Genomic DNA, 25,240 nt, shown 5'->3' on the forward strand with positions numbered 1-25,240 from the left:
TCCTCAGCCCCATTCATTTTTTACTTTGACACAGGGTCTTGCCATATTGTGGATAATGTTCTCAAACTTGGGATCCAAAAGGCAAGCTGACAAGGAAGCATACAGGCAAGCACCACTGTGGTAGTTTTGCTCAATTTTCATTACTTTTAAGGGTGCCTTTGGGGAGCGATGGCTGCAGTGGGAATATGTCAGGAGGCATCCAAACTCATCATTCAGAAAAGGTGGTCTTGGGGTCGCAGGCAGGGTCAGTGTGGCAGCCATCTGCAAAGAGAGCTGGTGTCTGTCTGTCTCTGTCTTGCCCGTTCCCACCCTGCCCATGTCCCTGCGCTGGCCTCTCCCGCTCACCTGGCTGCAGCAGATGCCGGCAGCCGCACATGGGCCCCCTCTCCCACAGGGCCTCTGGCCTGAACAGAAGGTGATGGCAGGTAGTTCTCCTCCTGGCAGCGCAGTGCCTTGGCTGTGCCCACGAAGCAGTTCAGCTTGTCCCCACAGCAGATGCTGGTCCCGAAGCAGTGACCTTGGCCCCTGGGCCCACAGGGGAGGCACTGTGGGGAACCAAGGGTGTAGCTGGTAAGGGGAGGTGGTGGAGAAGGTGGAGGCCCCCTGAAGGCCCTGCAGGGTACACAAAATTGGGATGCTGGGACCAGAGTCCAAGAGTTTGGGCTCCTCAGTGCTGCCAAGATGCAAGGGGCTACAGGTTCTGGAGCACCAGTATCAGGTACTAGAGTGGAAATCTGCCAAACTCCTTGGTTTTCTAGATGAGGAAACAATGGGAAGTTGGTGGTGGTTCCTGTGGGGCCCTAGGTTCAGGTGGCTCACCTTGCACACCTCCAGCTCTAGGGCAGCCCTCTTGCCTCCCAGGGGACAATTTTGGATGTAGCAGGTAGAGATCAGGGCCAGGAGGCCCAGCAGGCTGCCGGTAAGACTGTGGCTGGCCATGGTGTTAGCCCACTGGGTCAGGGAGCCACAGCTGTGGCTGTCCCTCAGGCCTGGCCTTCTTATTCCCTGGCTCTGGATCTGCCTAGCACTAAAAAGCAGGTTGCATTACTGGTCACAGCAGGTCGCTGTGTGTCAGACCGTGTGCACAGGCCAAGGCCACTCATTACCAGTGCCATGCCAGGGTCAATGTCACTGTCTTGACTAATGGATGAGATTTGGAAGTTCAGTGCTGCCAGGGGAGGAAGCAGGCTGAGGTGGCCAGGGCCACACAGAAGGGAAAAGGAGAAGTAGGTGACGGGGGACAGTGGAGTGCACTCCACCAAGGGCTATTTTTCCAGACTTCCAGGACTGGAAGGATGCTGTGAGGGTCATGATGTGGATCCTGGGGCCTCTCCAGGCAGGAACAGCCTCTGGTAGGAACCCCCACCCGTACTCCCTGGCCCACACACATTCAGTCCTTGACCCCCTAGTAAAGGTCTCCTCTTCCTAAGCCTGAATAACCAGAAAACCCCCCCACCCCAGCACAGAGCCACAGCCACTTCCCTGCCCCTAGCTCTTGCATGGGCGAGATCCCAGCTTTCTCCCACCTCTAACTGCAAGTCAACCTTTCCTCCAGCTAGGAGCTGGGCTACAGTCCACCTTATTGGAATTGGCAATATCTGTGGCTATGTCACCAACACAGGTGACAGGCAACCTCCCATCATATACAGTTACTTCAAATGTCTCTAAGGATTATTTAGAATCATTGTCATTTGGAGATCATTGCAGTCATTGGGTTGCCCCAGGAGTTGACTATCTCATGGTTTATTAAAGAATCACATTTAAGACAATATCAAAATCCATTTTTAACTTTGACACATGAAATGCTTCTCCCATGGGAACACCTGCCTCTACTAGAGCAAACTCTCTCTCTAAAGTTCCTCTCAGTCATTAGTGTGAGCTCCAGCCCTGAGGAGCTGGTCAGGCTGACCTGGGCTGCACATGCAGTCATCAGCCTTCCTGGCCTAGAAAGCCAAGGGCTTGAGCCCAGCAATGGCCCCAGGGAGTCCTCCCACACACCCTGTGGCCAAAATGACCTCACTCGATTACCATAATATAATATCCTTGTGTGACCTGCCTAACTTCTTCTGTTCACCATCTCCCCATCTGCTGATGCACCCCATTACAGATGCTCAGAAACACCAGTGTCTGAAGCAGACAGAAATCGCGTCCTCAGGCTGGGGGTGCACTCAGTGCTGCAGTGCTTGCCTGGCATGCAGGAGTCTCTGGGCTCATGCTCCAGGGGTTGGGCCTAGGGTAGGTGTGGAGGGCCTCCTGCCTTCATGGGGCTTATACTCAAGTGGAGGAGGGGAGGTGGGAACCGCGAACATGTGCTAAGGACTATGCTATAGTGTGGATACTGAGTGTCACCAAAGCCCCCATATTAAAGCCTTGATCTTCAGAGAGGTGTTTTTAGGATGTGCTTCAACATGAGAGGTGGCGCCTTGTGGGAAGACTTATGGTTGTGGGGAGAATGTGCTTGAAGGGGACAATGGTCTCCTGGCCCATCTTTGCTCTCTCTTTGCTTCCCAGCCATGATGTGAGTGGTTTTGCTCCACATTGTGATCATGTCAGTATTTGCTGTCTCTCCATGAACCCAGATGCAATAAGGCCAACTGATGATGGTCTGGAACCTCTGAAAACGTGTCAACATCAACCCAAATTCTTAAAAAGCCAATGATCTCAGGGATATTGTTATAATGGGGAAATCAAGAAATGGGAAACAAAGATAAACCTTAGTAGATATTAGTGGCAATAACACATTATGTTAGAGGAGCTTGGGTGTGGCTCAGTGGCTGAGCAGGTGCTGAAACTATGCAAGGCTCTTTGCTTGATCCCCAGAAGTCTCCCAAAAGAAAAAAAAAAAAACAACTTCTGTAGGTTAGTAAATGCTCTGGAGATTAAGGGAGGGATCCGTTTAATATTTATAGCAACAATCGGTATAGATTCCTTCCTGAGGATAACCCCAGAGCCCTGGACAATGTTGAGTGATGATATATTCATCCAAACATCAAAAAGGACCCGATTTCAGTGGTGCCTGCCTGCAATCCCAGCATCTTGGGAGGCTGAGGCAGGAGGTTCAAGATTTCAAAGCCAGTGTCATCATCTTTGTGAGGCCCTAAGTAACTTAGCAAGACCCTGTCTCTAAATAAAATACAAAAAAAGGGTTGGGAATGTGGCTCAGTGGTTAAGTGCCTCTGAGTTCAAGCCCCAGTACAATGGCCAAGCATGGTGGCAGATGTCTGTAATCTCCAGTGACCTGGGAGGCTGAGGGACAAGTAATGCAAACTCAAGGCCAGTCTCAACAATTTAGGGAGGTCCTAAACAACTTATGGAGACTTGCCTCAAAATAAAAATAAACTGGAAGGCTTGGGATGTGACTTAGTGTTTAAGTGTTCCTGGGATCACTGATCAGTACCTCCCTCTGTCCCCCCAAAAAAGAAGCAAGCAGTTGCCAGGTGCAGTGGTGCACACCTGTAATCCCAGTGGCTCAGGAGGGTGAGGCAGGAGGATTACGTGTTCAAAGCCAGCCTCAGCAACTGCGAGGTGCTAAGCAACTCAGCGAGACCCTGTTTCTAAATAAAACAAAAATATGGCTGGGGATGTGGCTCAGTGGTCCAGTGCCCCTGAGTTCAATCCCTGGTGCTCCCCCCGCCCCCGCCAAAAAAGAAGCAAGTAGTTGGTTTTCCATTTTTTCTTTTCTTGCAGTAGAGGGGATCAGCATGATAAGGAAGGGCTCTGCCATTGAGAGAAATCTCCAGGCCAGATCTTTTATATTTTCATTGAGTCTGAGTCTTGCTAAGTTGTCAAGGTTGGCCTAGAAGTTGCAATCCTCCAGCGTCAGCAGGATCACTGATAGCACCAGGGTACCTGGCTCTTCATTTAGGCATGGTGTGGAGCCACTTCAGTTCCACATCTGACTGACTCAGGACCAGCATGTTCCTCAAATGTTTCTATCCCACACGAGGTGCCCTCCTGGGATCCTGCAATTTTGGTCCCTGCTGTTCACGTCTTCACAGTTATAGACCATTCCTGTGTCTTCATGGTGGAGAGTCCTCAGGTGAGACAAATGGAAAAGGGGGAAGAGAGAAAGCTGTGCTGCGACCAGCAGAGTCCATCTGAAAATGAGGCCCAGCCCCTGGGACACTGGCAGGGCCACTAGATGGTGAGAGGAGAGAAAGACACAGGAGGGTGGGGAGGGGCAGATGGTCTGTTGAAATGAATGAACTGTTACCTGTTCTCCGATAACCTGGTTTAAGGGTAGGGGAATCCTTTAAATAAAGTTAAGATGTGGGGTTTAATCTGGAGATTTGCAACATTTCGTTGTGGTAACATCCTAGAAAACCTTAACCTTTTGGAGCAACATCATCCAATTACCTTAAAATGTCAGTGGGCTGGGAAGAGGGTTGTTACATCCAACAAGTAACCATGGAAATAAGTGTGGCTTGCCCTAGGTCACACAACAACTCCCTGGTGAGCCTAGGGTGGGTCCCAGGCTGTCTCTAAGTCCTTTCCTTCTTGCCATAATGTATTCAAATACTCCCCCTGTTCACACGCCCCTCCAGGAGAGGAGTCACAGTACTGAACAAGAGAGATGGAAACATTTCTTCCTTGGGGCTTTCATTTCACAAGGAGAAACACACACACACACACACACACACACACACACACACTGAACTGCAAGTTGTAGTAGGTGCCATGTATAGACCCAAGTTAGAAAATCATAGTATGGAGTAGAGGTGCTCTAGGTGGTCCTGTCAGGACATATCCCTTTCTCTTTCTTTGTTTCTTTCTTCCTTTCTCTTATTCCCTCCCTCCCTCCCTTCCTCCCTCTTTCTTATTAGTGGAAAGCTCTCAGATACATTTTCCCCCTCTCAGCCTTCCAAAGGAGGGGAGAGAAGAACAGACAACAATAGCAAAAAGCAGTTGCAGTAAAGTATCACCAAGAGCTGCCTTCACCCTCAGGAGGGAACTCTGGGCCTCTTTCTCATGGTTTCTGGCACTCTGCAAGGTCAGAGAAATTTCTCCAAGAATGAACAATAGAAATGATCCCTGAAGTCACAGTCTTAGGTCAGGTTCCTCTCCGTTGGAGTCAAGTGGATCCTGGCAAGGGGTGATGAGAGCAGAGCCTTCAGGGGCAAAAAAAAAAGGCAGGTTCTGGGATCCCAAAGCAGGAGGGGCAAGAATCGGATAAAGTTGGGATGCATGTGAGAGGTAGGACTGGCAAAGGTGAGGGAAGAGAAGGAGCAGGGTGAGTAGGGAGAGTGTCAGGTGTGGGAAGAGCAGCTGGTGGGATGGTGGTGTGATGGCAGAGTTGGGGAAGCTTGGGAGATGCAGGGGGCAGCAGAGAATCCAGAGCCCAGTTTGACTATGTTAAGTCTCAGAGGCCCATTGAATATCCACAGGGAGGTGTCATTGAACAGTTGAGTGACTGTAAGCCTGACACTAGGAGGAGAGGACCAGGATTGGAGATAAGGATTTGAAAATCATTAGCTATAGAAAGTGTATAAAATCACCTCAAAGAAGAGAAGGGAATGTTCCAGCATTTAGAAGGAGGAAGCAGAAAATGACATTGGGAAGAAGTGCCCAGTGTTAGAGAAGAAAAATCAAGTAAGGGTAGTTTCCCTGGAGCCCCCAACCTCCCCCGCCCTGCAAAAAAAAAAAAAAAAAAAAAAAAAATGTGTTTTTCAAATGGACCAGGGCAACTCTGTTGAATCCTGCTCGGGGAGTATGGACAATGAAGACCTAGTCATGTCCGGCAAATCTAATAGCAAGTTTAGGAGCTTCTTAACAGGAGTTTCACAGGTCTGGTCTGGACTGAAACATCCATGAAAGATGAATGTTGGGCACTTAGGTTTCAGGATCTCAGAATAGAGAAGTTTTCTTTCCTGCTCTTCCAAGGCATAAATCCAAGAAAGCAGATAGGCAGCTTATTAGCAGGTGGATGAATAAGAAAAAAATGGTGGGAAACTTTGCGGGAATTCAATACTGGACATTCAAAGCAGATCAGGGACTCAGGAGGCTGGAGATAATAAAATAAGAAAGAAATACCCAGCACCACTCCTAGTGCCCCTACCAGAGGCACCAGCCAGAGTGGTCCCTCCATGAGGAAATTGAGGGATAAGAAAATTAAAGGAACATGAATTTTTAGGAGGCCTAAAAGACACTTCCCGACTAACCTGAAGGGCATGCTGCACAATATGTTTGTGCAGGAATGAAGCTGCATGTCTCCTGGTTTTGTGTGGAGGACAGAGGAAGGAAACTTTTGCAGCTGCAGTGTGGGGACTCGCAGCTGGGGGAGCTGATTCCTTGCAAACTCGAGTTTGGCTCAAAATGCAGGCCTGACAAACACACACTGCATGACATAGCATGTGCCTAAGTGACCAGGAGAAAATCAAACACGGAGATGGGTTTACACTGATGAATACTGATGGTAGAAACCCACAGTTAGCTATCCCACATGCCAATCATTTCTAGACATACTCTCATTGACACACCCATGATCCTCTCAATACTTGGTATCTCTTAATCCAATCAAGTTGAAAATTCAGATTACAGCAGGAGGAGACCTGCCTCTTCAACTCTGGGGCCATCTGTAGGGCTCACTCTCTGTCTTCTGCCAACTCCATACCTAACCTAGAGCTTGCCCTTGCCCCATTAGTCCAGCTTGATTCCTGACCCCGGCCAGAGAGGCCCTGAGCCATGCACAGCACACACAGGCTCCTCCTGTCGTGTCTGGCCTTGCCCTTGCAACCCACTGCCCAGCTGGTGGGCCTCCCTTGGGTTCATGACTCACGGTTCAGCCAACTATAACTCCCCAGGTGTCTATAAGTCCTGAGTCCTTTAGGAGGATGGTCACATCTGGTACCTCGGACCTTCAAAGGAGCCCAGCACAGAGAAGGGAGGCTGTGGGGTAGACCACCTGCCCAGTCTTACTTATTCTACAGCTGCACATGGAGCCACCTAAGACCTGGACACAACTGAGCATGGTGATCAGATTTCCTTCAGCTCTGACACAGCTGGAATAAAAAGGATAGCCTCAAGGTGCAGCACAAGAGAATTGGACTAGGTCCCCAGCAGAACTCCCTACAGGATCCTTTGATGGTCCTTCTTCTCAGGTCAGGTCACAATGGCCATCTGTGGTTCTAGGGGAGGAAGACCTATAATTACAGGTGGGACAGAGCCTCTGATCCTTCAGCGAGTATAGATGAGAGGACCCAATAGGCACAACAGAAGCATACCCATCCATTTTCCCTGATCCAGCCTCAAGCCCAGTTCCTGGAAAGGCATCTGTCATTTTACTGTATCCTCTGTCTGGATTGGTCAATGTCTAACATGTTCTGTTCCTCCCACATTGCCCAGAAACTTGGTCCACACTGAGCTAGCCTGGTGACCCTTCCACCCAGCCATGGCTCCATTCAGGTCTCGCCCCACAACTGACTCCTCTCAAGGTTCTGCTCTCCCTAACCTCTGTGATTCTTTGTGGGGCACTGCCCAAGTCTGGCAGCCCCAAGATGGGCCAAGAAATACCTGGCTCCTCTTCATTCTCAGGTCTGGCCCTTTGATCACTCTCTCTGCAGTTCAAGATGCAGTAAGGGGAAGGCCAAGGAAGCAGGCAGACAGCGTTGAACTGGGCATCCAGGCATTCTTGGTGGGGCCCTGGTCACAGCACTGCTGGACTGGCTGCATGCTGCTGCCTTGGCAGGATGCCTGTTCCCTCAGAGGATATTGGTGTCCACCTGGGTCCTCCTTAAAAGAATAAAAGAAGGACAGTAAGACATCACGTCCCTGAAGTTCCCCTTTCCATTCCCATGAATCTAGACAAGGCAATGCAACACTGAGAACAGTCTCAAAGCTGAAAATCCATCCATGCGTTATGTTGAAGAACACTGTCCCCCTTCCTATATTTCCCAGTATGTGCACCTTAGAAACTATAGCAAACTCATAGTATCTACAGAAACTGCTTTCTCAGACATTTGCTAAGCTGTTTGGGATGCTGACCATATAATTGGGCAATGTAATCTAATAATGTCACTATTTATGACCTAATGGGTAAACCCCCATGTTGGCCATACTTGGCATGGAATCTAGCACAGTGCTCTTCCAGGCCAGCATCACTAGGCAATGCATGTACTATGAAAGACGGAGGTGCTATCAGTCTATCATGTCACCAATGTTAGGAACCAATCCTGAAATCAGTTTCCAACAACCTATATATTCTGGGTTGGCATCCATTTTCTTTCAGAGTTTGATATATATTATTCCAAGACCTCCTTGGTTTGAGGGTCTGGGTTGAAAAATCAGCTGAGATCTGGTTTGGTTTCCCTCAACATGTGACCTGTCATTTTCCTCAGGCAGCCTTAAAAAATTCTTTCTTCATTCTGTCATTAGGTTGGGTGGTCTGGTCTTGCTCCACCTGAAGAGTGGGGTTGTAGAGTGAAAGAGGTAATAACGTAAGCTGTAATCCTGGAGGCAAGGTTTAGGCTTAGGCAGGCTCCAGATTCTTTGCTGAATGCCAGTTGGGCTGGAGATTTTAAATCAGAGCACCTCTAGGTCCTAGCAATTGCTGGTCCATGCTGGAAGACTGCACCCCAAGGGATCTCTCCTGGTTCCAATCATGTGGTGGAGGAGCCAATTTCTACTCCAGTCCATCATCTACAGACCCTAAGTTTCCGTTCTCAGGTTAGCCTCCATTACTCCCAGTCCCTCCACTTTGAATTCCTGACCAGGCATGTCCTTCCTAGAGGCTCCTAACTACCAGCTGGATTGGAGGAGGAGCGGGAGAGCTGGGTGGGTTTCTTTCACCACCATTGCCCTATGTAAATGCCTCTCCATGTTTGATTTTCTCCTGGTCACTTAGGCACACTCTATGTTGTGCAGTGTGCGTTTGCCAGGCCAATCTCAAATTCACTAGGAATCAGCTCCCACAGCTGCCGGCCCTCATGCTGCAGCTGCAAAACGTTCCTTCCTCTGTGCTCCACACAGAGACAGGAGAGATGCAGCTTCTTTCCTGCACAAGGATATTGTGCAGCTAGCCTTTCAGATTCATCGGGCAGTGTCTTTGATTTCTAAACACTCCATGCCCAGAAACACTTCAGGTCTTCTAAAAATTTGGGCTCCTTTAATCCCCCTATCTCTACAATTTGCTCTGTAAAGGAACCATTCTGGCTGATGAATCCAATAGGGGCAGTCTGGTAGTGTTGGGTATTTCTTCCTTATTTTTATCATCTCCAACTTCCTGAGTCCCTGATTTACTTTGTTCAGCATTAAACTCTCCCTTATTTTGTTCACCCACCTGCCTATCTGCTTTCTGGGATTCATGCCTTGGAGGAGCCAGGAAAGAAATCTTCTCTATTCTGTGATCTTGAAACCTAAGTGCCCAACATTCATCCTTCATGGAGGTTTCAGCCCAGACTAGACCACTGAAACTCCTGTTAAGAAGCCCCTAAACTTGCTGTCGGATTTGCAGGACATGACTAGGTCTTCATTGTCCATACTCCCCGAGCAGGATTCAACAGAGGTGCCCTGGTCCATTTGAAAACACATTTTGTTGGGCTCCAGTGAAACTACTCTTACCTGATTTTTCTTCCCTACTATTGGGCCCTTCTTCCTACTGTCCTTTTCTGCCACCTCCTTCTAAATGTTGAAACATTCCAGAATTTATTCCTCCACCCAGTCCCTTCTCATCTTTGATGTGATTTTATACACTTTCTATAGCTAATGATTCCCAAATCCTTATCTCCATCCTGGGCCTCTGTTCCCCTTACCCATTCCCAGGATCCACTCCACTGGCTCATACGGTTCCTATGGAGAGGAACATGCCCTAAGACTATGCCTTCAGAAATTATTTCTATTATTCATTCCTGGAGAAATTTCTCTGACCTTGTAGAGTACTGGAACCATGATGAAGGGGTCCAGAGTTCCCTCCTGAGGGTGAAGGCAGTTCTTGGTGTTGCTTTACTACAAACGTTTTGTGGCCATTGACGTCATTTCTTCTCTCCTATATTTTGGGAAGATGAGAAGAGGGAAATGCTTCTGAGATATTTCCACTCACACACACAAAAAAGGACAGTATCATGACTGTCCTTTCTAGAGTATACCTCATTCCCACTGTATGATTTTTTAAATGGTTCTATATTAATGTCACATGGCACCTTCTACAAATTAGAGGGTTTTGTGTGTGTGTTTCTCCTTGTAAAATGAAAGCACCAAGGAAGAAATGTCTCCATCTTTCATGTTCATTATTGTAGCCCCTCTCCTAGGAGAGTATTTGTCTAATGGTGGGGTTTTGAATGCATTAAGGCAAGAAGGAAGGGAGGGAGGGAAGCGCTGGGAACCACCGTAGCCTCGCCAGGGAGTTGCTGTGTGACCTAGGCAAGCCACACTTATTTCCATGGTTACTGGTTGGATGTGGAAACAACTCTTCCTGGCTTACTAACATCTTAAGGGAATCAGATGATGTTGCTATAAAGGTTAAGGTTTTCTAGGATGTGTTCCTAACTAATTGTTGCAAATCTCCAGATTAAACCCCAAAGATCTTAACTTTCTTTAAAGGACTCCCCTGCCCGTATGCTGGGAGCCATCAGCCAAGTAGGTATGACAATTTCCTTGCCAGCGTACCCCCATGTTTCTTTAGTGGAAGGACTCATGGAAATAGGATATTTTGCAGGACATTGCATGTAAGGTGACCTTGCTCAAGGACCAGGGTGGATCCGTGTTTAGGGTGTTCCCGATTTAGCATAATAGGAGATTAGGGTGTTCCCCCTTTAGAATAGGGCGTATCCTGCTGCTGAGTTCCTCTTGAGTTCTTAGGGTCAGACAGTATATTTGGGAGACAGAAGCCCAGGAGTGGTGGATTTGGGCAGAGTGTGGATTTGGGCAGAGAACGTGGATTCCCCCAGAATGTGTTTGTAGACGGCAGGTGTGAGTTTGGGAATAAAGAATTGCTGTTTGAATCTACAAGCTGTGTGGTGACTCGTGATTTGTGCCCAGCCAAAGACTGCGGCACCCGTAGACCAGGTTATCTGAGAACAGGTATCAGTTCACTCATTTCAGCAGACCATCTGCCCCTCCCCACCCTCCTGTGTCTTTCTCTCCTCTCATGTGCACCATCTAGTGGCCCTGCCAGCGTCCCAGGGGCTGGGCCTTGTTTTCAGATGGACTCTGTTGCTAGCAGCAGCACAGCTTTCTCTCTTCCCCCTTTTCCATTTGTCTCACCTGAGGACTCTCCACCACGAAGACACAGGAATGGTCTGTAACTGTGAAGACGTGAACAGCAGGGACCAAAATTATAGGAGCCCAGAGGATGCCTTGTGTGGGATGGATGCACTTGAGGAACATGCTGGTCCTGAGTCGGACAGGAATGGAACTGAAGTGGCTCCATATCAGCACTAGGAGAAGAGCCAGGTGCCCTGGTGCCACCGGTCATCCAGGTACTGGAAGGCTGAGGCAAGAGAATCCGACTTCCTGGCCGGCCTTGACAACTCAGAAAGACCCAGTCTCAAAGCAAATGTAAAAGATCAGCCTGGAGATTTCACTCAACGGTAGAGCCCTTGTTCATCATATTGAGTCCTTGAGTTCAATTCCCAGGACAGAAGGAAGGAAGGAAGGAAGGAAGGAAGGAAGGAAGGAAGGAAGGAAAAGTAGGTTATTCTTCCTTCTTTTGGGGGGGTAGTACTGATCACTGAACCCAGGGGCACTTAAACAACCCAAGCCTTCCTATTTATTATTCATTTTGAGACAAGCCCCAGTAAGTGGCTTAAGGCCTCACTAAATTTTTGAGGCTGGCCTTGAATTTGCATTACTCCTGCCTCAGCCTCTCAGGTCACTTGGATTTACAGACAGCTGTCTCTACGCCTGGCTACTTTACTATGGATTGAACCCAGGGATGCTTAACCACTGAGCCACATCCCCACGTCCTTTTTAATATTTTATTTAGAGACAGGGTCTTACCATGTTGCTTAGGGCCTCAAAGTTGCTGAGGCTGGCTTTGAACTCTTGATCATCCCATCTCAGCTTCCCAACCCGCTGGGATTACAGGCATGCACCATCAAACCCAGCTCCTTTTTGATGTCTTAATGCACATATCCCCTCACCTCTCAACATTGTCCAGGGCTCTGAGGTCATTCTCAGGAAGGAGTCTGTACTGATTGTTCCTATAAATATTAAACAGGTGCCTCCCTTAATCTCCACAGCATTTACTAATCTACAGAAGTTGCTTTTTCTTTTGGGAGTCTGTTCTGAGGACCTTGCACATGCTCAGCACCTGCTCCACCGCTGAGCCACACCCCACCTCCTATAACACACATGCCATTGACACTAAAATGATTAGGTTTTATCTTTGTTTACCATTCCCAAGCTTCCCCATTATAGAAACATCTCTGAGATAATTAGCTCGTGGAGAATCCAGGTTGATTTTGACAATGGTTTCAGAGGTTCTAGGCCATCCTCAGTTAGCCTTGTTGCTTTGGAGTTCATGGAGAGGCAGCAAATACTGGCAGGATTACAATGTGGGAGAAAACCACTCACCTCATGGCTAGGAAGCAGACAAGAACAGGACAGGGTCCCAATGACCCCTTCAAGGACATGTTCCTAACAACCAAAGTCCTTCCACGAGGTCCCACCTCTTTAAGTTTAAAGCACATCCTAAAAACACCTCTCTGAGGATCAAGGCTTTAGCACAGGGGGCTTTGGTGACACTCAGTGTCCACACTGTAGCACAGCCCTCTGGAACATGTTCACTGTTCCCACCTCCCCTCCTCCATTGGAGTATAAGCCCCATGAAGGCAGGAGGCCCTCCCCACCTACCCTAGGCCCACCTCCTGGAGCAGGAGCCCAGAGACTCCTGCATGCCAGGCAAGCACTGCAGCACTGAGCTGCACCCCCAGCCTGAGGATGCGATTTCTGCCTGCTTTGGACACTGGTGTTTCTGAGCATCTGTAATGGGGTGCATCAGCAGATGGGGAGGGGGTGAACAGAGGAATTAGGTCAGCACACTGGGACATTATACTATGGTAATTTGTGAGCACAAGTTAGGTTGAGGGAGGTCATTTTGGCCACACAGATGGGTGGGAGGCCTCCCTGGGGCCATGGCTGGGCTCAAGTCCTTGGCCTGGTAGGCCAGGAAGGCCAATGACCTGCATGTGCAACCCAGGTCAGCCTGATCAGCTCCTCGGGCTGGAGCTCACACTAATGACTCAGGGTCAGCGACTGCAGGCCAGAAACACTCTGGGACCTGCCTTACTGTGTTGGCCTCAGAACCTATTGAGGAAAGTGACATAGAGGAAAGGGAGCCCAGGGCTGGCCCATTCTCTTCTCCAAGAGAAGAGGGGACTGGTCTCTCTGACACTGGCTCTTATCTCTTCCTCATTACTGCATGTGGGTGCCCCAGGGAGCAGCCTGAGAGGGACTTTAGAGACAGGGTGTCTGCTGCAGTGGGCCTGGGGAGGGGCAGGGAGAGGCATAGGCAGAGGGGCCCCTGCCTTGCAGACCTCAGCTGACCCCACAGGGAGCTCTGGAGCTGAAATGCTCCTTCAGAGCAGAGGTGTCTTGTATTTGGGCCCAAATGGACCAGCCACTGGGTGTGGTCACCAGGAAGGGTGTGACCCTGGGCCAGGTTGCTCTGTGCTCCTTAGGCCACCTGCTGACCTTATTCCTAGCTGCTGGTTGTCAAGCACTTTGGGAAAAGGGAGTCTAGGAAGTCCCTCTCTTCCTGTTCTTAGGATTGAATAGCACTCTTTCCATGGAGCCTGTCTAGATATAAATTTCTCTTTCATTTTGAGAAATTTGCTTCCAGTGCATTTGGTGCATAAACTAGCAGGTGGACTCATAGCATTGCTCCTGTCAAGGGCTCCCAAGCTTCTGTGAGAAGGATTTGGGGGCCTGGGGTAGGCAGAGGTTCTGGACTTCCACCTCTGTGTCGCCTATGGTACCTACCCTTCCAACACTCCCCTTAGCACACCTTTGTTGCAGCCACAGGCCTGGGGCACTGCAGGGGCTCCTCTTTCCCAAAGGCTTCAGGCTCTGCAGTCAGGGCAAAGTCAGAAAGTCTCATCATCTGTTGACCCAGTGCAGCAATTCCATGGCGCTGGAGTCACAGGCCACTGTTTCCTGGAGTCAGACTTTAGACCTGAGGCAGTACCTTGACTTCTCTATGTACTGGGATAGGCCCAGTGGAGATGGATGCGGGTGAGCGCAATCAGGGAGGCGGTGGGGAAAGTGTGGGCACCTGGGAGCGGCACAGACTGGGGTTCCCACTCATGAGTGCAGCTGATACCATGGACTGAGGTCCTTGGGCCAGGCGGATCTGGAGAGCACTCAAGGGTGGGTGCAAAATGGACTGAACACTTCTGTTTTCAGGTGATTGAAGACCAGCTCTCAGTAACAGCCACCAGCATCCTCACCTTCAGTTGTGGAACGGGTCTCCCCTGGGCTATGACAGGGGGACACCTTCCTCTTCAACAATGAAGCCACCACTGATGTACCCTCCTCTGTCATCTGCCCACCAGACCCCTATTGCACTTCCCATTATCCCATTATTCAAACCTCTTCCCTAGGCCCTGGTAGAGGGCCCCTGACCATAGGCAGAGCACACACAAGCCTTTTCTCCCACTCTGGCCTTGACCTTGCAACCCAACACCAACCGGGCCAACCTTACTTAGGTCCATGATCCAATACTCACTCTGCTAGGTCCCCCAAATGGGTTCCAGGGCCCAGAACCCTGGGGAGGACAGGCACCTGTGGGGCCTGAGACCATCAGAGGAGCCAGGCACACAATAGGGAGGCTATAGGGGTTGCCCACATGCCCACTCTCACATATCCCACAGCCCCACATGGAGCCCCTGTAAACCTCAGCAGAACTGAGCTGGGGTCAGACTTCCTTCAGCTCTGCCACAGCTGGCATAAAAAGGAATTGGCTGGACACACAGTAGAAGAGAATTGGGTTAGGTACCCAGCAGAGCTTCCTTGCAGGATGCTTGGGTTGTCCTCCTGCTCAGGCCAGCTTGGATCAGTAGGACCGCTACCTATGGCTGAGAGCAGTTGATGCTGGGTGGGGAAGGCCTGGAATTGCAGATGGGACAGAACCTCCTATCCTCCAGCTAGTCCAGAGGAGAGGACCTAACAGGGCCAACACACCCTCCCTACTGCATTCTTCCTGATCCAAACCCAAGCCAGTTACTAGTGAAGTATCTTTCACTTCTCTCCATCCCCTGGTTAGATGGGGTCAGTGTCCAACAGCACCTTCTGCTCCTTAAGACTGGTTTCTCCCAAGCATTCTCCCCTCCTAGGCCCTGCCAGTACTTGGGCACTCATCACAACAGGCAGCCCCAAGATGGGCCACAGTGGTACCTGACTCCTCTGCATTCTCACTCATGGCCGTTTTGGCACACTTTGGGCAGTATGTGGGGTGCTACGCAGAGGTGAAGGCCAGGAGACCAAGAAAGGAGACGGCAACAGAATGCTGGGCATCCTGGTACTCCAAGGGAGGCCAGGGAACAGTTCTCCTGGGCAGGCTGTGTGCTCTGCCTTGGTGGGCTATTTATAGTCCATATGTTCTGTATGAAGCAACATTGTGGCCATCTGTGTTGTCCTCTTAAAAAATATTAGGAAAATAGAACAAGACGTCCCAGAACACCCCTTTCCATTTCCAAGAACCTGGCCAAGTCAATGAAACAATAAAAGCAGTCCCGGTTCTGAATGTCAATATATGTTTTATCTTGAAGATCTCTCTTTCCTCTGTCTCTCTCTCTCTATCATTGGCAACTCTAGCAAACTACTGCTCTCTGTAGAAACTGCTTTCATGGACATTCTCGAAGTTGCTTGTGATACTGGTCCTATTATGGGGCAAAGCAAGCTATGCCGTCACCACAACTGTCATAACCTATAGCCCCCTCTTCCTTCCTGATGTGGACTCCAGCCATGGGCTTGCAAAAATTCACTATGAAAGACAGGTGCTATGACTCCTGCCTGTTACTAAGGAAACTTTTCCAAAAGTAGTTTCCAAATAACCTATATCAAACTCATGGTATCTGGAAAACTGCTTTGTCAGACATTCACTAAGCTACATGGGATGCTGGTCATATAATTTGGCATAGTATGCTAATGATGTCACTGCTTCTGACCTAATGATTACCTGTTATGCTAGTCATATTTGGTGTAGAATCCAGCATGGTGCTCTTACACATTGCCCTCTCTGGGCAATGCACTATGAAAGATGGAGGTGCTCTGAGTCTTGCCTGTCAAAAAGGAATCTTTCCTGAAAACAGTTTCCAACAACCTGTGCATCACACTCCATCTCAGGGTGTGTTCCTGGTATCTCAGAAAAGATCCACTATCCCAGCCCAACTGGGATGGGATATAACCAACGCCTTCCCCAAGGCTTGCCCAGCCACCAGGTCCTAAACCATCTGCAGCGTTTCAGGCATCTGGGGACACACCGGTCTGTCTGTGCTGGATATGTTAAAGCAAGGGCTCAGGTGGCCAGAGTGATACTGACCACAGTGTGACAGAAACTTATAAAATTATGACTCAGTATTTGGGAAAGGGACATACTGTGTGTCGTCTGGAGATCATCTCTGAGCACTCTGGCTGTCTTGAGGTTGCTGGGGGTCACAGGGCCCATTCCCCATGACACTGCCCCGGAATATGGGCAGAGGTTCTAGGGACTGCTGTGTTAGAAGCAGCATCATGCTCCAGGAATTGTGATTCAGGGGACAGCCAAGATTGTGAGGTTTCATCCAGTTAACCCTGTGGCAGGACAGGTGGCAAAGAAAGACACATCCAGTGTGGCCATCTCAAAGGCTTTGGAAAACAAATCCCTTTCTGCAGCCTCATGGGCAGGGTAGCCACTATGTGGAGTCAGAGTAAGGTGACAGAAGAAGCACAGGGGACTGTTCCCATGGGAACAGGGTTGTGATTGACTTTAGGGAAAATCTGAGGATGCTCCCACCACTCTCATGCCACTATATGCTACAGTTCAGGGACTCAGGCCCTTAAACTGGAGACCTTGGGATCAATTCTGTGGCATGTCCCTCATCACAACATTGTCAGTCAGAAAGATGGGTTGGGAAGACACTGTGAGGTGCAAGAACTCTAGGGCCAGTAAGTTCACAGGTGCAAGGAGCTCTTCGTGGGTCCCAACAGCCACCTGCCCCTGCAGTTACCCTGGACCCTAGGAAGAGACATATCAGGCCAGGGTGGAGTGGGGTCCATGTGAGCTCTGGGCCTAAGGTGGGAGGAGGAGTTTCCAGTGAATGGACCCAGCTCAGGAAAGCTGCCATGTTCCTGACCTCAGCCTGGCAAGTCTAAAGGGTCAGCCTCTCTCACCCAGGCCACTAGAGTACCACTCTGGTCCTGCACCCAGGCTGGGAATCCATGCTTCTCAGGCTGTGCACACTCCCCAGTTCTCCCAGCCCTTGCAGGTGCTTGGCTCCCTCTCCAGGCATGAGGGCCCTTTAAGGAAACTCCAGGGGATAGGTGGAGTCACCCTACCAAGTACATTAAGAGGTGGGGTAGACAAGGAGGGAGCCTGCCACACTGAGGGCCTGACAACAAGCCTTTCAGGAATGACCTCCTAGGGACTAAAGAGCCTTCAAAAAGAAGTCATGGGAAATTCATATTAAGGACACTGGAGACCAGTGGCCAGGCGCAGGACCTTCCTGTATTGGTTGGAGTTTCCTGATTGCACAGGTCACTGATCTCAATGCCTCACTTTCCTCCAGAGTAAAGTAAGGCAGAGCAGAAGGCACTGCACAGTTGTTGTGGGCACTGAATATTGAACATGTTAAAGCTTGTGGAAACTGTGCCATTGTGCAGTTCATGAAAAAAAGTATTGTATTATTCAGGTCAATCCTAAACGCTGAAGAAAAATTTCCAGATGTAGCAGCTTCCTGAGTCAGGTGAGGAAGAACCCTTTCATCCACCTGTGTCCGGAAACAGGCCAGGTTGCAAGCCACTGTCCACGGCTCTGTGTGTTGTAAGACAGGTCAAGAGCAGATGTGCACTGCCCACACCTTACCCTCCCTGCACTTTCATTCCTAGTTCCTATCTGAAAACACTTGGAACCAGACTGATTCAGGAGCACAACTGCTGGCACCAGCCAGGACATCCCTGTCTCCATCAGCCACACCTGCCAGGGTCTTCATTCTAACACCTTCATTCCCACCCCAGGTCCCATTGTAGACCCCAAATGTCCACTTGGGCACAGATGCCAGAGAGCCTGCTTTCCCAAGTAGCCACCACTCAGAGCACTGAGTGGTTGGGAAAAGTTTCTTTACTGTTGACTGGTTCCATTTCAAATGCAGCATCTCACATGTCACATGGACCCCCAGACAACCCACCTTCCTTCCATACTTCTCTTGTGGCTTTCCTTGTCAAAATGACTTTTGCACACTTTCTGCAATCTCACATTTCTAGGCCTCAACTCCTGATGTTGATTCATACATTTTGTAGGAAAGGAAGACTAACTCTTTAACCCTTCGTCATTACATGTACCCTTCATCCACTGTCTCCTTTATACAATGATGACATGAAGGTTAGAGCAGCATGACCAGTTTGGGTACAACCACATCCTTCTGAGCTAAGCCACAAAGAGGAGGGAGAGAGAGAGAGAGAGAGAGAGAGAGAGAGAGAGAGAGAGAGAGAGATATCTTCAAGATAAAATATATATATATATATGAACATTCAGGTCCACGACTGCTTTTATTGTTTCATTGACTTGGCCAGGTTCTTGGGAATGGAAAGGGGTGTTTCTGGGACATGGTGTTCTATTGTCCTCCTTTATTTTTTCTTTTAAAGGTATGACACAGGCGGTCACCACGTTGCCTCTTGCGGAACCTGTGAAATATAAATAGACAACCCACCAAGGCATCAGCACAGAGCCAGCCCAAGAGCACTATTCCCTGGCCTCACCCAGAGAAACAGGATGACTGGCAATCTGCTGTTCGCCTACATCATTGGCCTGCTGGTCTTCACTTCTGTATGCCACTCCACGGGCTGCAAGCATGGTGTCACACTGGGCAATTCAGAGTCAGGTACTATTGTGGACCATCTCGGGACTGCCTGTTGTGATCAGTGCTTAAGCAGGGCCTAGGAAGAGAGAATGCTTGGAAGAAGCCAGTTTTAAGGGGCAGAAGGGACTGCTAGACACTGAACTCATGCACACAGGGGCTGGAGGGAAATGAGAGATGCTTCTTCAGTAACTGGGCTTTGGCCTGGATTTGAGAGAATGCACTGGGGAGGTCTGTGTTGGGCCTGTTGGGACCTTTCCTCTGGACTAGTTGGAGGATAGGAAACTCTGTCCCATCTGCAATTCCAGGCCTTCCCCACCCAGCATCAACTGCTCTCAGCCACAGGTAGTGGTCCTACTGATCCAAGCTGGCCTGAGCAGGAGGACAACCCAAGCATCCTGCAAGGAAGCTCTGCTGGGTACCTAACCCAATTCTCTTCTACTGTGTGTCCAGCCAATTCCTTTTTATGCCAGCTGTGGCAGAGCTGAAGGAAGTCTGACCCCAGCTCAGTTCTGCTGAGGTTTACAGGGGCTCCATGTGGGGCTGTGGGATATGTGAGAGTGGGCATGTAGGCAACCCCTATAGCCTCCCTATTGTGTGCCTGGCTCCTCTGATGGTCTCAGGCCCCACAGGTGCCTGTCCTCCCCAGGGTTCTGGGCCCTGGAACCCATTTGGGGGACCTAGCAGAGTGAGTATTGGATCATGGACCTAAGTAAGGTTGGCCCGGTTGGTGTTGGGTTGCAAGGTCAAGGCCAGAGTGGGAGAAAAGGCTTGTGTGTGCTCTGCCTATGGTCAGGGGCCCTCTACCAGGGCCTAGGGAAGAGGTTTGAATAATGGGGTAATGGGAAGTGCAATAGGGGTCTGGTGGGCAGATGACAGAGGAGGGTACATCAGTGGTGGCTTCATTGTTGAAGAGGAAGGTGTCCCCTGTCATAGCCCAGGGGAGACCCGTTCCACAACTGAAGGTGAGGATGCTGGTGGCTGTTACTGAGAGCTGGTCTTCAATCACCTGAAAACAGAAGTGTTCAGTCCATTTTGCACCCACCCTTGAGTGCTCTCCAGATCCGCCTGGCCCAAGGACCTCAGTCCATGGTATCAGCTGCACTCATGAGTGGGAACCCCAGTCTGTGCCGCTCCCGGGTGCCCACACTTTCCCCACCGCCTCCCTGATGGCGCTCACCCGCATCCATCCCAGTAGACTCTCCGGTAGGACAGAAAGCGCCTCGGGCGACTCAGAGTCTCTGTTTTCCTTAGCACACGGGCATGAAAACCGAAGGCTTTCCGGGGCTTCTGCAGGAGCAGGAGCAGGAGCAGGAGCAGGAGCAGGAAACGTCGACGAAGGGCTTTCAGGGTCGGCCGCAGCAGCAGACAGCGTGCCCGGACTGTCTTCTCTCACAGAGGGACTCACAGAGGGACTCACAGAAACAGGAAACGCCGCGGAGAACGCTCTGGCGGCCATAGCCAACAACGCCGCCTCGGCTCTGGCGTCGCTAGCGGAACATGATAACGACGCCGCCCCCGCCGCCGCCGAGCTGCTCCGGAACAATCGACAGGCAGGGGCAGGCCAGCTGCCTCTCGTGCGCCGGGCGATCGCTGCGCTGCGTCAGCGGCGAGAGCTGCCCACAGCCGACCTGCCGGCAGAGCCCGCGCACCTCCGCAGGACCACGCTGCAACAGAGGTGCGCTACTGCGGAGGGTGGGCGGGGCGGGCGCCCCCCGGGGGCACAGTGGTGGAGGTCTGGGAGCTTTGTCCACCCCAGGACGCCCACACTCTTATGGACCTTCCCACAGATAAGTGCTCCATCGATTCCGCGTGCCACCAGGACTTTGATGAGGCTTGGCAGCTAGCGATAGGAGCAATGCTATGCAGCTAGAAGAGTCCACCTGCTGCAGCTACCTGGGGATGGAGCCAGCCCAGCCCAGAAGGCCCATCGGGGTCTGAGCTGCCTTCACCTGCCACCCCAGCTTCTTTGCCCTCCCCTTTGCAAGGAAATAAACCTTCGGAATCGCACCCCAGCCTCAGTCTCAGTCTCTCGGGGAGGGAGAGATGATACCAGCTGGGGCACAGACCCTCAAATACTCCAGCCAGTTTATGCAAAAAAATAAATAAATAAATAAAACTGGAGGCAAATTTCTCAAAATGAAAGAAATTTATATCTAGATGGGCTCTATGGAAGGGGTGCTGATCAATTCAGAGAACAGGAAAGGAGAGTCACTCCCTAGACTCCCTTTTCCCATAGTGCTTGCCAGTCAGCAGCTGGGAATGAGGTCAGCAGGTGGTCTAAGGGCACAGAGCAACCTGGCCCAGGGTCACACCCTTCCTGGTGACCACACCCAGTGGCTGGTCCATTTGGGCCCAAATGCAAGACACCTCTGCTCTGAAGGAGCATTTCAGCTCCAGAGCTCCCTGTGGGGTCAGCTGAGGTCTGCAAGGCAGGGGCCCCTCTGCCTATGCCTCTCCCCACCCCTGCCCAGGCCCATTGCAGGAAACACCCTGTCTCTAAAGTCCCTCTCAGGCTGCTCCCTGAGACACCCATATATGATAATGAGGAAGAGATAAGAGCTGTGTCTTGAGCAGTGTCTGGCCTGCCCCCTCCACCCTTGCTGATGAGTATGGGATAGCCCTGGGCTTTCCTGTCCTCATGTCACCCTCCTCAAGGACTTGGAGAGGCTGAGACAGTCAAGCAGTACCAGAGCCTTCTGTCCTGGAGTCGCTGACCTGAGTCATTAGTGTGAGCTCCAGTCCTGAGGAGCCGGTCAGGCTGACCTGGGTTGCACATGCAGGTCATTGGCCTTCTTGGCCTAGAAGGCCAAGGGCTTGAGCCCAGCAATGGCCCCAGAGAGGCTTCCTAAACACCCTGTGACCATATTGACCTCATCCAAGCCAACATGTGCAGATAAATTATCATAGTATAATGTCCCAGTGTGATTGACCTAATTCCTCTGTTCACCACCTCCCCATCTGCTCCATTACAGATGCTCAGAAACACCAGTGTCCAAAGCAGACAGAAATCCCGTCCTCAGTCTGCAGGTGCAGCTCAGTGCTGCAGTGCTTGCCTGGCATGCAGGAGTCTCTGGGCTCATGCTCTAGGAAGTGGGCCTACATTAGGTGGGGAGGGCCTCCTGCCTTCATGTGGCTTATATTCAGGTAGAGGAGGGGAGGTGGGAACAGTGAACATGTTCCAGAGGGCTGTGCTACAGTGTGGACACTCAGGGTCAACAAGGCCCCTGTGATAAAGCCTTGATCCTCAGAGAGATGTTTTTAGGATGTGCTTCAAAATTGAAGAGGTGGTGGCTAGTGGAAGGACTTTGTTGGGACCATGTCCTTGAAGGGGTCATTGGGACCCTGGCCTGTCCTTGCTCTCTCTGCTTCCCAGCTGCAAGGTGAATAGTTTTGCTCCACAATGTGACCCCTCAGTATACGCTGCCTTGCTGTGGACCCAGAAGTAACAAGGCCAACTGAAGAAACCTCTGAAAGCATTGTCAAAATCAACTTGAATTCTCCATAAGCTAGTTATCTCAGGTATGCTGCTGTAGTGTGGAAACCCAGCAATGGGAAACAAAAGTAAACTATAGTAGATTTTGGTGCAAAGACACATTGTGTTATAGGAGGTGGGGTATGGCTCAGGTGCTGAGCATATGCAAAGTTCTGGGCTCAATCCCCAGCACAACCCCTCAAAAAGAAGAAAAAAAAAAACTTTTGTAATTAGAGAATGAAGGAGGGGCCTATTTGCACATTTCTAATGGTAGTCATTGTTGACTCTTCCTGACCATGACCTCAGAGCCCAGGGCAATGGTGAGCAGAGATGCCATGTTCATGGAGGCAGGAGTAGTGGGACTTTTTGCAGTGCTGGGGATCTCCATTCCAGGGGCCCCCAATTGCTGGGCAAAGGTTTTGCCATTGAACTGAATCTTCAGAACTCTTCTTTTTCTTTGAGTCTGGGACTTATTAAGTTGCCAAGGCTGGCCTGGAAGTTGCATTCCTCCTGCCTCAGCCATCCAGGAGCTGGATGACAGGTAGGACCAGGGAACCTGGCTCTTCACCTAGTCTTGGTGTGGATCCACCTCAGTTCTGTACCTGTTCGACTCAGGACCAGCATGTTCTTCAAATGTTTCCATCCCATCCTCTGGGATCCTATAATTTTGGTCCCTGCTGTTCACTTCTTCACAATTACAAACGATTCCCATGTCTTTACGGTAGAGAGTCCTCATGTGAGACCAATGGAAAACAGGGGAAGAGAGAAAGCTGTGCTGCTGCTAGCACAGAGTTCATCTAAAAATGCGGCCCTGTCCCTGGGACACTGGCAGGGCCACTAGATGGTGCACATGAGAGGAGAGAAAGACACAGGATGGGTGGGGAGAGGCAGATGGTCTGCTGAAATGAGTGAACTGATACCTGTTCTCAGATAACCTGGTCTAAGGATAGGGGAGTCCTTTAAAGAAAGTTAAGATCCTTAGGGTTTAATCTGGAGATTTGCAATGTTTAGTTAGGAGAACATCCTAGAAAACCTAAAACTTTTATAGCAACATTATAAGATTCCCTTAAGATGTCAGTAAGCTAGGAAGAGGGTTTGCACATCCAACCAGTAACCATAGAAATAAGTGTGACTTGCTCTAGGTCACACAGCAACTCCCTGATGAGTCTAGAGTGATGGCCAGGGCTTCCCTTCCTTCTTGCCATAATGCACTGAAAACCCCCCATGTGACAGACCCTCTAGCAGGAGAGGCCACAGTACTGAACATGGGAGATGGAGACACTTCTTCCTTAGGGCTGTCATTAGAAAAGAACACACACACACACACACACACACACACACACACACACATTGAACTGCAAATTGTAGTAGGTGCCATGTGATCTATTAACAGAGACTCGAGTTAGATAATCATAGTGGTGGGAGTGAGGGATACTCTATAAGAGAGTCAGGACATGCTCTTCTTTCTTTCTATCTTTCTTTCTTTATTTTTAGTGGAAAGCTCTCAGGCTGCATTTCCCCCTTATCACCCTCCTGAAGAAGGGGAAAGAATAATCATCAATGGCAAAAAGACAGTTGTAGTAGAGCAACACCAAGAGCTGCTTTCACCCTCGGTAGGAAACTCTGGGCTCCTTTGTGGTTTCCAGAACACTTCAAGATCAGAGAAACTTCTCCAGGAATGAACTTTAGATATGATCCCTGCAGGCATAATCTTAGAACTGGTTCCTCTCCCTAGGGCCCATATAAGCCAGTCAAGAGGATCCTGGGCAGAGATGAGGGGAACAGAGCCTTCTGGGACAAGGAAATGGTAGGATCCAAAGCAGGAGTGGCAAGAAGTAGATAGAGTTGTGATACATGTGAGAGGTAGGACTGACAAGGGTGAGGGAAGAGAAGGATCAGGGTGAGTAAGGTGAGGGTTAGCTGTGGGAGGAGCAGCTGGTGGGATGGTGGTTGATGGCAGAGTTGGGGAAGCTTGGGAGATGCAGGGGACAGCAGAGAATCCAGAGCCCAGTTGACTAGGTTAAGTCTCAAAGTCCCTTTGGACACCCACAGGGAGGTATCATTGTGTACTATAAGTCTGACAGTTGGGAGAGGGCCCAGGATGGAGATAAGAATTTGGAATCATTATCTATAGAAAGTGTATAAAATCACCTCAAATAAGAGAAGGGAAGGGATGAAGAAATAAATTCTGGGTTGTTCTAACATTTAGAAGGAGGAGGCAGAAAATGACATTGGGAAGAAGTACCCAGTGTTAGGGAAGAAAAATCAGGTAAGGATAGTTTTACTGGAGCCAAACAAAATGTGTTTTAGAAATGGATCAGAGTAACTGTGTTGAATGCTGCATAGGGAATATAGACAGTGAGGACCTAGTCTTGTCCAGCAAATCTGGCAGTAAGTGCATGACCTTGCTAAGAAAAGTTTCAGTGGGTTGGAGTGGGCAGAAACCTCAATGGATGAAGTTGAAGAATATGTTGATTTGGGATTAGCATGGCAGACGGCCACAGATGAAAAACAAAGGCAATCACTAACTCATGGGAACACAAAAAGCTGTTCTGAGATAGAAGAGTCATCCTTCATTGTTGTATGAAGGATACAGTGAATGGAGGGTACATTGATGTACATTGATGGAGAGGGGTAAAAGAGCTAAGCCTTCCCTTTTTAAAATGTATGAATCAACATCAGGATTTGAGGAATAGCAAATGTAAGGTTGCAGAGAGTATGGAAAAGTCTTTTGGGAAGGGTAATTATAAGAGAAGTGTGGCAGGAATGTGGATTGTCT

At 49.9% G+C, this 25,240-nt stretch overlaps 3 non-coding genes and 1 pseudogene across 3 annotated transcripts; 1 reads left to right on the top strand and 3 right to left on the bottom strand.

Moving 5' to 3' along the window:
• Positions 1-208: 208 nt before the first annotated feature.
• LOC143394362 (oxytocin-neurophysin 1-like) lies at positions 209-939 on the bottom strand (annotated as a pseudogene).
• Positions 940-4,828: 3,889 nt separating this feature from the next.
• LOC143396221 (small nucleolar RNA U3) lies at positions 4,829-5,047 on the bottom strand. Its single transcript, XR_013091080.1, has one exon. It is a non-coding gene; the product is annotated as a small nucleolar RNA U3 (small nucleolar RNA).
• Positions 5,048-9,804: 4,757 nt separating this feature from the next.
• Positions 9,805-10,019, top strand: LOC143396224 (small nucleolar RNA U3). Its single transcript, XR_013091083.1, has one exon. It is a non-coding gene; the product is annotated as a small nucleolar RNA U3 (small nucleolar RNA).
• A 13,941-nt stretch (positions 10,020-23,960) lies between these two features.
• Positions 23,961-24,175, bottom strand: LOC143396223 (small nucleolar RNA U3). Its single transcript, XR_013091082.2, has one exon. It is a non-coding gene; the product is annotated as a small nucleolar RNA U3 (small nucleolar RNA).
• Positions 24,176-25,240: the final 1,065 nt, after the last annotated feature.

This window comes from Callospermophilus lateralis, chromosome 3 (assembly GCF_048772815.1).
Source record: "Callospermophilus lateralis isolate mCalLat2 chromosome 3, mCalLat2.hap1, whole genome shotgun sequence".
Taxonomy (NCBI): Eukaryota; Metazoa; Chordata; class Mammalia; order Rodentia; family Sciuridae; genus Callospermophilus; species Callospermophilus lateralis.